This window comes from Hyaena hyaena, unplaced genomic scaffold (assembly GCF_003009895.1).
Source record: "Hyaena hyaena isolate Hyena2069 unplaced genomic scaffold, ASM300989v1 scaffold_601, whole genome shotgun sequence".
NCBI classification, from domain to species: Eukaryota; Metazoa; Chordata; class Mammalia; order Carnivora; family Hyaenidae; genus Hyaena; species Hyaena hyaena.
In genome coordinates, this window is record NW_024081232.1 from 123167 (window position 1) to 133403 (window position 10237).

Here is a 10237-nt window from a genome sequence, read left to right on the forward strand (position 1 = left end):
CTAAGTCAGAACTACATTTTTTCATCCTCTTCCCTACTTGGTTCTAGGTTAGAAACTTGTACATTATTTGAAAAGTGAAAGGAAGCAGCCAGCCCTTATGCTCTGAAGGTTATCATGGTTAGAAGTGAGAAGAGAAAGATGCAGAGAAGCAAGCAAGTGCCAGTGTGTCCTTGCTCTTCCCCACTCTGCACCTTCTTCTGCTTCCAGGTCCAGCTGTTCTTCCCATATGCCTGTCCTGATGACCAACAGCAATCCATGACCAGATACCCAACTGCAAACTCACAGAAGCAACCACAAGGATCAGACTGCAGCCTTCCACAGACCTCCACAGGAGTGGAGCTCCCCTTTGTGGACCTTATCAGCAGACTGACCTCAATCTCTGACTTGTCCACTATGCCAGTGCTTCAGGAAGACTGCTTTGTGACCTCCCTTCTTCATCAACTCTCCTTCTTGGATCCTTACTTCTCCAGCTTCCGTTCCTGATTCCAGCAGGCTTTTTTATAGCAACTGAAAAGATTATTCTAAAATGCATATAGAGCTGAAAAGAACATATAACAGTCAAAACAACTTTGGAAAAGAAAAAATTTGAAGGACTTACACCATTTAATGTCAAGACTTATTATAAGTGAATCTACGACAGAACTGTAAAAATGGACAAATTACACAGGGGCAAAACATGTGGTAAACTTGCCTGGGCTAACTTGGAAAACAACATATGTCCACTGACACTGTAACTCTGGGAGAAGTGGTTGACAAGACAGTAACTGTGGGCTTGCTTTTATTTTATATTTCAGGCAAAGTATTTGAAGAAATGAGCTCAAGTGGGGTACCTGAGTGGCTCAGTTGGTTGTATCCAACTCTTGATTTCGGATCAGGTCATGATCTCACAGTTTGTGAGTTCGAGCCCCACATCAGGCTCTGTGCTGGCAGCATGGACCCTGTTTGAGATTCTCTCTCTCCCTCTCGATGCTCCTCCCCGCTCCCTTCAATATAAACAAACTTTAAAAAAAAGAGCTTAGGAAATCATTGGCCAATTTGCAAGCAGAAACTGAGGGTCCAGAAATTGGGAGCCTGACTAGGAAGGCTGTATGAAAGCTTTTGGACTCCAAATTTTAAAACACAATTTTGAACATATATTTGAACACAAAAGCCCATTAAAACCTAGCTTTGTTGCTGCCATTGGGGCTAACAAAGTTAGTTGTGGTTGGGTTTGAGGATGAGGAACCCTGACTATAGAGATAGGATGGTCTCCCATTGTCCCTGACACATTGTCCCTATGAGACTTCTGCTCACTCTTCATCATTAGAGGAAACAATCCTGATGCAAAGGAATGTGGATGAAAGAAAAAGCATTCAAGGACCATACCACCCTCCATGAACTTTGGACATTGCAGCAGCATTAATCTCCTAAAGTGCTCATGCAACAAGATGGACAGGAGAAGGGCCCTGCCTTCACTCTGGAAATGCTCACATCCAGATAAACTCCATGTCTAAAGAATGTGCTGAAAACCCAAGCTTGAGAAATACATGTAATTTCTCTTGGAACTGGGCTTCTAACAACTTTTATGTATGTCTACAAAAGCACTGTAAATTGGGATTTTCTAAGAAAAAGTGTCCAAAGATTCAGTACACTTGGTATTCTTGGCAGAATCTTTTGTTCTCTTTCATTTTTCAGTCACTTTATTACAACTTAATCTTTGTAAATCCTATTTTGGGTTCTCCAAGTGTCTGGAAGTACTTTGGATTACTGGAATTATAGTCTTCATTCTGAAAGTCTTTTTCATTGGCTCAAAATGCCTTATTTTATTGGGCAGTCTCTTTCATGATGCCTTTTAAATCCAAGGATGACTTGTATACAATCTTAGAAGAACTGTGTCAGTACAAATGAATTTTGTTCCCATATCAGTTTGGTTTCATTACCTCATTAGCTACAGGGAGTTTGGTAATATAATTAGATTCTTGGGATATTACTAGATTTATTCTACTTCCTTTTAAAGTTTTGGATTCTTTTTGGAAATCTGAGGATTTTCAGACAGGTTTTGTAAATACTTTTTACATGACCAAGCTATAGAGTAACTTGTTCAGATGATATTTGATCAAGATGTCAAGCAGAATTTCTTGAGATTTTTTTTCCCATCTGTCAACATATATTTTCGCAAGAGTACATTACCTCATGGTTTCACCAAGAGAATGTCCACTGGTCAGAACTGTGATTTCAGACCATGTAACCAAATGGCAAGACAGGGCTACTTCATCACACCTTCAAATATAATTAAGTCCAGGGTGCCTGGATGGGTCAGTCAGTTGAGCATCTGACTTTGGCTCAGGTCATGATCTCACAGTTCATGGGCTCAAGGCCCACATTAGACTCACTGTCAATGCAGATCCCACTTCAGGTCCTCTGCTCCCCCCTCTCAAAAATAAACATTTAAAAAAGAGAAACAAATTAAGTCCTATAAACTATTAAGACCACAACATATTAATTTAATTTGGTTGCACTAACCATTGCTAAAGTCACTGGGATAGATTTCAGTACACATTCTCTCTCAAATAAGCTTCAGAAAAAAGTCTATATCATTTATTCTATCCTAATTACTTGACATATAATTGCAGTATAAAACTATAAATGTATTCAACATTTCTTACTAATGTTGAAAATAGCAACTGGATAACTAAATAGAATTAGTGGCTTCAGAGGAATTCAGGTATTCTTACCAATGTTTCAAAATAAAGAAATATTTTTATAATAAAATATATCTTTATTCAAAATCTCAAAAAATCTTAAAATTTTCATAAAATTTCTATATTTTTTAATTTGAGAGAGATAGTGTGTGAGACAGCAGTGGAGGGGCAGAGAGAGGGAAAGAGAAAGAATCCCAAGCAGGCTCCACACTGCCAGTACAGAGCCCAACATGGGGCTTGAACCCACAAACCATGAGATCATGGGCTGAGCTGAAATCAAGAGTCAGACGCTTAACCAACTGAGCCATCAAATTTAAAGTATTTTTAAATGAAAGTTCTATACATTATATTTTACCTGTAATAAGATTCTCTAAGTGAATGTTAACCTACTGAAAATGATATATTTTAATATTACTCTTTGAAATATGATTAGCAATCAATAATATATATTTAAATTTTTCAGTGTTATTATGAAGATTATATTAATGGTTAACCTTTGCTCAAACCTATTGGCCTCAGGTAGGCACCATTAAATTGAGAAGGAAGACCATGGGGACAAGAAAGCAAAGAAATAAGTAAGACTTGAGAATGACACCTATGCAAACATTGGAAGTATTTACTGGCACGTGGAACTGACTAGATGCTAACAGATCAAAAGCCTTCTAAATTTTTGAGTGAACTGTACTGCCAAATAAACATAATCCCAACCGGAAAAAACCTTAGACTATTTGAGCATTAAAACAATTCCCCAAGACCTCACACTTGCACAAGTAGGAACCAAGCTGTGAAAGTTGTATAGACTTCAAGAATACACTCCAAATATCCTCTTCAGGTGTAGCCATGGAAAACAGGACATGGAAGACCCTCCCAGAGGATGGACCCAGGGCCATGGACAAAGGAGTTCTACCAGGAGAGCAAAGTCATGATCTAATCAAGGAACTTCCCCACTCCCCACCTTATGAAGGCAGGATGCGTTCATAATGCTTGTTCAGGATTTCATATATACTAGCAACTACAAATTGTTGAGTGTCTTCTGCTCTTCTGTTTTCCAAAAGAGAGATTCATTTTTTTTTTTTTTTTTTTTAGTTATCCTGTCCCTGATTTGCCACTCTATATTCAGAGGGAGAAAGGCTGAACAGCCTTTTTATTGACAGATCACCACAAGAGGCCCCATGCAGACACCATGTCCATCATCTGAAGATCTGAACTTTGTGCCACTTCACTGGTTTCATAGGTCTTTGGTGCCTCCTATGAGAAATGGATATGTTCTATAAAAGAAAGGAAGAATGGAATAGATATTTGTGGCCAGAAAGAAAGACTGTGGAGGATATTGGCTAGGAAGTCATTGAAAACCATTTTCCTTTTCTCCTGGGACACTGCTAGACTATTTACCAGCCTCCTTTGTGGTCAGTTCTGAGCAATAAAATGTGAGAAGCAACATCTGTTGCTTCCAGACCTGGCTTGTTTGGCTTCTGACTCATGAACTTCATGTCTTTTTCCTTCCAGCTGGCTAGACTGGAGATGAGAAGGACAACCTTGGGAGTTGTGGTATGAACACGGGGGAGCCACAGGACAGAGGAAACATGAGTCCCTCAAAACATGTGGAGAAAGGCCATCCTCCAGGAGTGACTGTATTCCATTCTTACCTGAGCAAAAAATAAATATAATCATATTAAGCCCCTGAGGTTTGAAAATTTGTCTGTTACCATCACTAACATATATAGAGCAGAGGGAATAGCACAAAGATAGGAGGATTGAAAGAAATGACATAGCCTGGGGCGCCTGGGTGGCTTAGTCGGTTAAGCGTCCGACTTTCGCTTAGGTCATGATCTCGCGGTTCGTGGCTTCGAGCCCCGCGTCGGGCTCTGTGCTGACTGCCAGCTCAGAGCCTGGAGCCTATTTCAGAGTCTGTATCTCCCTCTTTCTCTGACCCTTCCCTGCTCATGCTGTCTCTCTCTCTCCTAGAAATAAATAAAAATATTAAAAAAAAAAAAAAAAAAAAAGAAAGAAAGAAATGACATAGCCTAAGGAGGGTAAGTGGTTCTCTTTGGCCAAAACATAGGCACAAGAAAGAGAAGAGCAATGAACAAGAGGTTCCTTTGGGCATATTACTATGGGGCTTAAATGCCATGCAAAAACTTAGACTTTATTATGTAGAAATGGGACCATCAAAAGTTTATATATATTATGTATCTTCTATTTCAAACTGCTACAGTTAATGGTGCCAGTAATCTACCTTTTCTGAGGCAATTGAGAATCCACATCTTTCACACACTGTTGCCCCCCAAAACTAAGAATATACAATATAACCACAAGCTGACAACAGCTTTTGCAGTCTGTTAAAGCTGTAACTCACATCAAAATGGATCCTGCCAAATTCAGTAAGAAATGCGAGAATCAATAACCTTCAGAGAAAAAAGTCAACTTTCAAAATCTGTTTCTTCATTAAAGTGTGGTGAGTGTGAGTGAGGGAGATGTCTTTTCAGGTAATGATATTCCTGCAACAAAACAAATCTAAACAAAACAAAACTTAAGATGGGCTTAAATCGGGGACGGCTGGGTGGCTCAGTTGGTTAAGTGTCCAACTTCAGCTCAGGTCATCATCTCGCAGATAATGAGTTTGATCCCTGCATTGGGCTCTGTGCTGACAGCTCAGAGCCTGGAGCCTGTTTCAGATTCTGTCTCTCTCTCTCTCTCTGCCCTTCTCCTGCTCTCTCTCTCTCTCTCAAGAATAAAAACATTAAAAATAAATAAAATTTTTTCAAAGATGAGCTTAAATCAATGCCACATTTACTAAGCTCCCTAGGTCTACAACACAAAGAAACAAATTACTTACCAGGGCTTCTAATTACTCAGAGTAATACAATTAGTAGGCACATGAACAGATTAACCAGGATATATTAGTATACATGCTACTATAAAAATAGGACCCAAAAGAACTACAAGGTTTGGGGAAGAATCCGGGGTCACAAAACTTTCTTAGCCTCATACTGCAGCTTCTTCTCGATCAGGTACAACCTACCCTTGAAGGCTGAAATCTCAGTACTTTTCTTCATAGAATCACTTGTTCTCATACCTATCCTACACCTTCCCACCTCCATGCTGCCTTCTACCTCATATTCTCTCCCTGACCCATTGTTGGCCACTATTTAAGGTGCTGCCAAGACTCCATCCATGAAATCTTCTCTGGTTCCAGTGGGGTGTATTCTCCCCTTTCTCAGGGGTCCCATCGGAGCCCTCTATCTCTCAGGAAGTTACCACTCTGATTTGCATCATGAATATTTTCTGACTTGCTGGTCTTGTCTGATCTCCACTCTAAACTATAAGCCCCCTGAGGACCAGGGCTGTTTCTGGTATGGCACGTTGTATGTACATAGTGGATTTTCACTAAGTATTTTCTGAAGGTTGGAATTTTAAACCCAAAACCCACTCCCTGCAGATGCTAACTCAGCACACACCAATAGTCACTGCATTCTTTGGTCCAGAGCTAAATTGCTGGGTGTATGGTGTTTTCCCATGGGAGGGGAACATTCCTGAAAGAGGATTCAGTAATAACAAACCGAGGAAATAAAAATAGTGCTACACCCCTGGTTCTAACTAGTGCCTAGTTGTACTGCAAAAGTTAAGATTGTCCAATGAGTCAAAATTTTTACTTACTGATTAGAGGATATTAAAACATCCAAGTTTTCCTTACTGTAAAACAATCTTTTATAGAAAAATCTCTACTTTTAAAATATTATGTCAGCATTTTCTCTTAAGCAATCCAGAAGGGAGAAAATGATCAGTTGCCTCCCCTTTCTAATATCAATACCATTAGCAAATGGTATTGACATAAGCTGGAAATACTGGCTGTCTAGAATGTTCTCACACCACACTGCTGCTATAAGAGCTGTAAGCTAAAACATGGAGACAAATCAGTAATCAAGACGGAATGGTCAAAGCCAAAAGTAGAAAAAAAATCAATGTCTATAAAATATTGAAGTATACTGAATGTGTTCACTGAGACTTGGAATATAGTAAAGGAAATACATGCTTAAAATTTAAGCGAGGACAAATTTAGGGTAAGTAGAAATATGTACAAGTTTTTTAAGTACGATGAACTTTAGTTTTTTGTTAAGAGCCAAGAGCAGATGAGAATGAAAATATAAATAAATCCATGGATAATATCTCCATAAAATATTGAGAGATATTTTTGTGGCAATGGTCCCCCGTCTGTTGAGTCCTGGGGCCCCTTGACCTCTGTAATTAGTACAAGGAGACCGTAACTACATAAACACCGCAAGCCCTATCTGTGTACTGTATAAACAATATGCCCAACACATATGTACTACCATTTGACACACAGATGTTTTTCCTGCATAACAGGATGTCAGACAGGTTGGGGAAGATGGGCAGACTGATCTAGCAGGAACACACAGCTCTGAGAATAGCTGTCAGAGGAGGGGGAAAACTCTGCTCATCAGAGGGTCACATGATGTTTGGGAAGGATGCTGGCAGAAACACTGGGTCTGAAAGGCGCTGAGTAGAAAACAGAAGGCAGAGCCTGCAAGATGGCACAGGATGTGGAGTAAAGAACCTCTCAGATCTTTAGGACAATTACCACATTCAAAAAATTCTCTGTACGGTTAATTTTTTTGTGGCAAATGGTCAAGGGGCTGAGCTTTTGAATTATCCCTAACAGCAAAAAAATTGAAGTAATGGGACACATAAGAAATTAAAGAGTGGGAAATTTAAGGAAATAGGAGCAGGGGCACCTGGGTGGCTCAGTTGGTTAAGTCTCAAACTCTTGATTTCAGCTCAGGTCATGATCTCACAGTTCATTAGTTTGAGCCTCCACCACCACCAACTCCCCCATACTAAAACCGCTGATAGCATGGACCCTGCTTGGGATTCCCTCTCCCTCTCTCTGCCCCTTCCCTACTCACACACTCACTCTCTCTCTCAAATAAATAAAAAAAGGGCAGCACTATGCCGTTAAAGGTCCTGGAAATGGAGTTCTCGCCTAATTTAATCCAGCATGCGGGGGTCTTAGGCAGTATCAGAGTTTCTTAAATAAAATCACTTAAAAGTGCTCCTGAATCCTCAGAAGCTTTTTGTTATTATGTTTCCTTGGTTGATGGAATCATGCAAAAAAAATTTTTTTTGTACCACAGGAGTCCAGAGCCACTGTCTTCAGAGCACTGGCCTATTCTTATTGAAGCCAAGAGGAATATGAAGTTGTTAGTTTCACCAGAGAGGAAAGGCTGAACTCAGTTCACTGGAGAACTATGAAATGCCAGGCAGGCCACTGTCTTCTCTGAGAGCATCACGGGCCACATTCCAGCCTCATGTATTGCTAAATAAGTAGGTAATGCTAGTCACAGGAAGGCCCTGAATGAGTGTAATGGTTAGAGCTTTCATCAAAACTTCTGTTTCCTTTCCTTGCTCTGTTCCATTTAATCCTCACAACAACCCTATATGGAAGTTAACATTAGCCTATTAAAGATGAAGAAACTGAGGCACAGAAATAACCAAGATCATATAGCTAGTAAATAGCACAGCCAGAGTCCAAAACTTTTTGACTGTGAAGACTGTAAGCATAATAATAAATCAATTAATCAACTACTCATTGGGCATCTACACTGTGCAATGTACTAAAACAAGCATATGATTAGCAAATGTTATGCGTATTACTGTATTAGGGTTCTCAAGAAAAACAGAGCCAGTAAGATATAGGAACTGGAATATAGGAATTGGTTCACATGAGCATGGAGGCTGACAAGTCCAAATCTGCAGTGATCTTGAAACCCAAAAGAGACAACAGTGCAGTTCAAGTTTTAAGAAGATGCAGGTCCAGGAAAGCTGATGATAGAAGTCTGAAGACAGTCTACTGGAGACTTTTTCCTTTTACTCCAGGGAAGTTCAATCTTGTTGTTCTATTTAGACCTTTGACTAACTGGATGATGCCCACCCACATTACAGAAAGAAACCATCTTTACCCCTTAAAATATTAATCTCCTCAAAAAATACCATTCACAGATATACCCAAAATAATGTGTGACCAAATATCAAGGCACCCTGTGGCCTAGTCACATTGACACATAAATTAACTATCACAATCACATTCAAAATGAACTTTCTTTCAACCTTTTCTTATCCTTACAGTACCTTTATAATTTACAAACTTTACTAGTCTGGAATTTAATAGAAGTACTTTTTAGTCTCAAATACTTAAGAAGCCACAATTCCCTTTAGAGCAATTATGGATATAATTTACATTTGTATCTCTTATTGTTAAACTTTAAATTAGATTTTAAATGTAGACTTTCAATTGCTATGTCCTTAGGGAACTCCTAAACTTAGTAAGACATAAATTTGAAATTAATAGTTTCAGAATTAAGCTCCTTTCTGATAAAAAATCTTACTTAAGCAAATTTTATTATTTTTCACATTTACTATAGAGATAAAGATAAGGGGGGAAAATGTCTCAGGGAAATGAGTTCTGAGGAAGCAGAAGGGCAATTTAAGTCAGGAAGTGACAATATTACAAATAGCAGTTAATAAAATGCCTGGCAAAAAAGAACTTCAGAGTTGTGAGAATGAAATCTAGAACCAAGAGAGAGTCTTACCTTGCTGTACAGAGCTAAGGATTAGTGTTAGAGTTGGGGCTAGGTTTCACTGTTAAGGTTCCCTAAGGCAGGAATCACATCTTTATGTCTCCCTCCCTCCTCCACCATGAAGTACAACACAGGCTTTGCATAATAGGTGTTCAATAATTTTTTCAAGCTAAAAAAGAACAGATATTTGGAGAAAAGTAACTTAGCAGAAGGGAATTAAAAAAAAAAAAGGAAGGCATGTGCTGTCCAGGAATGGGATATGGCCTGGTTACAGGCTTATTGGGTTAAAAGGCTAAGATTCCAAGACCTCTTTGGATTATTAAAAGAATAGGATTTACATGAAGATACATTCCAAAGGCCTGATAATACTTAGTTAAGAAATACTTATATTCTTTCCTATGACAATAAAACATATAAAAAATTAGTCACTTAAAAATCCCCACTATATCCCCCACCTTCCTGGTTTTCCCCTCTCCCCTAACAAAGCTAGTAACTTTTCTAGGTTATTTAGAAAAAAAGAATGTTCACTTCCAATTCTCCTTTTCTAATCTTTCTGCCATCTTCAAATATTTGGGCTTTGCATTTCAGCTTAAAAAATCTTTTTTGAAACACACACACTGTGTGTGATTCACAGAAACTGTCAATCTCAGTTCTGATTAGAAATGCAAAGTCAGCTTCACTTTGGGTACAGCATTATGGGAATTCTAATGCAATCAGAGGTCAGGCATTCCTTCAAAGCCACAAGAATTCCTATATATATATATATAGGATATTCCTTCAAAGCCACAAGAATTCCTATATATATATATAGGATATATATATATAGGTATATATGCTATATATATATATATATAGTATATATGCTATATATATATATATAGCAATCCAAAAACCTTTTCATTTTGTATAGTACATTTCCTGGAAAGAACCCCCAAACTTTCATAACCAATATACATGAAG

The 10237-nt window shown here is 38.6% G+C and overlaps 1 pseudogene; it reads left to right on the forward strand.

Annotated features, from left to right (window-relative positions):
• Nucleotides 1-650: 650 nt before the first annotated feature.
• LOC120248631 lies at nucleotides 651-2271 on the forward strand (annotated as a pseudogene).
• The last annotated feature ends 7966 nt before the right edge of the window (nucleotides 2272-10237 follow it).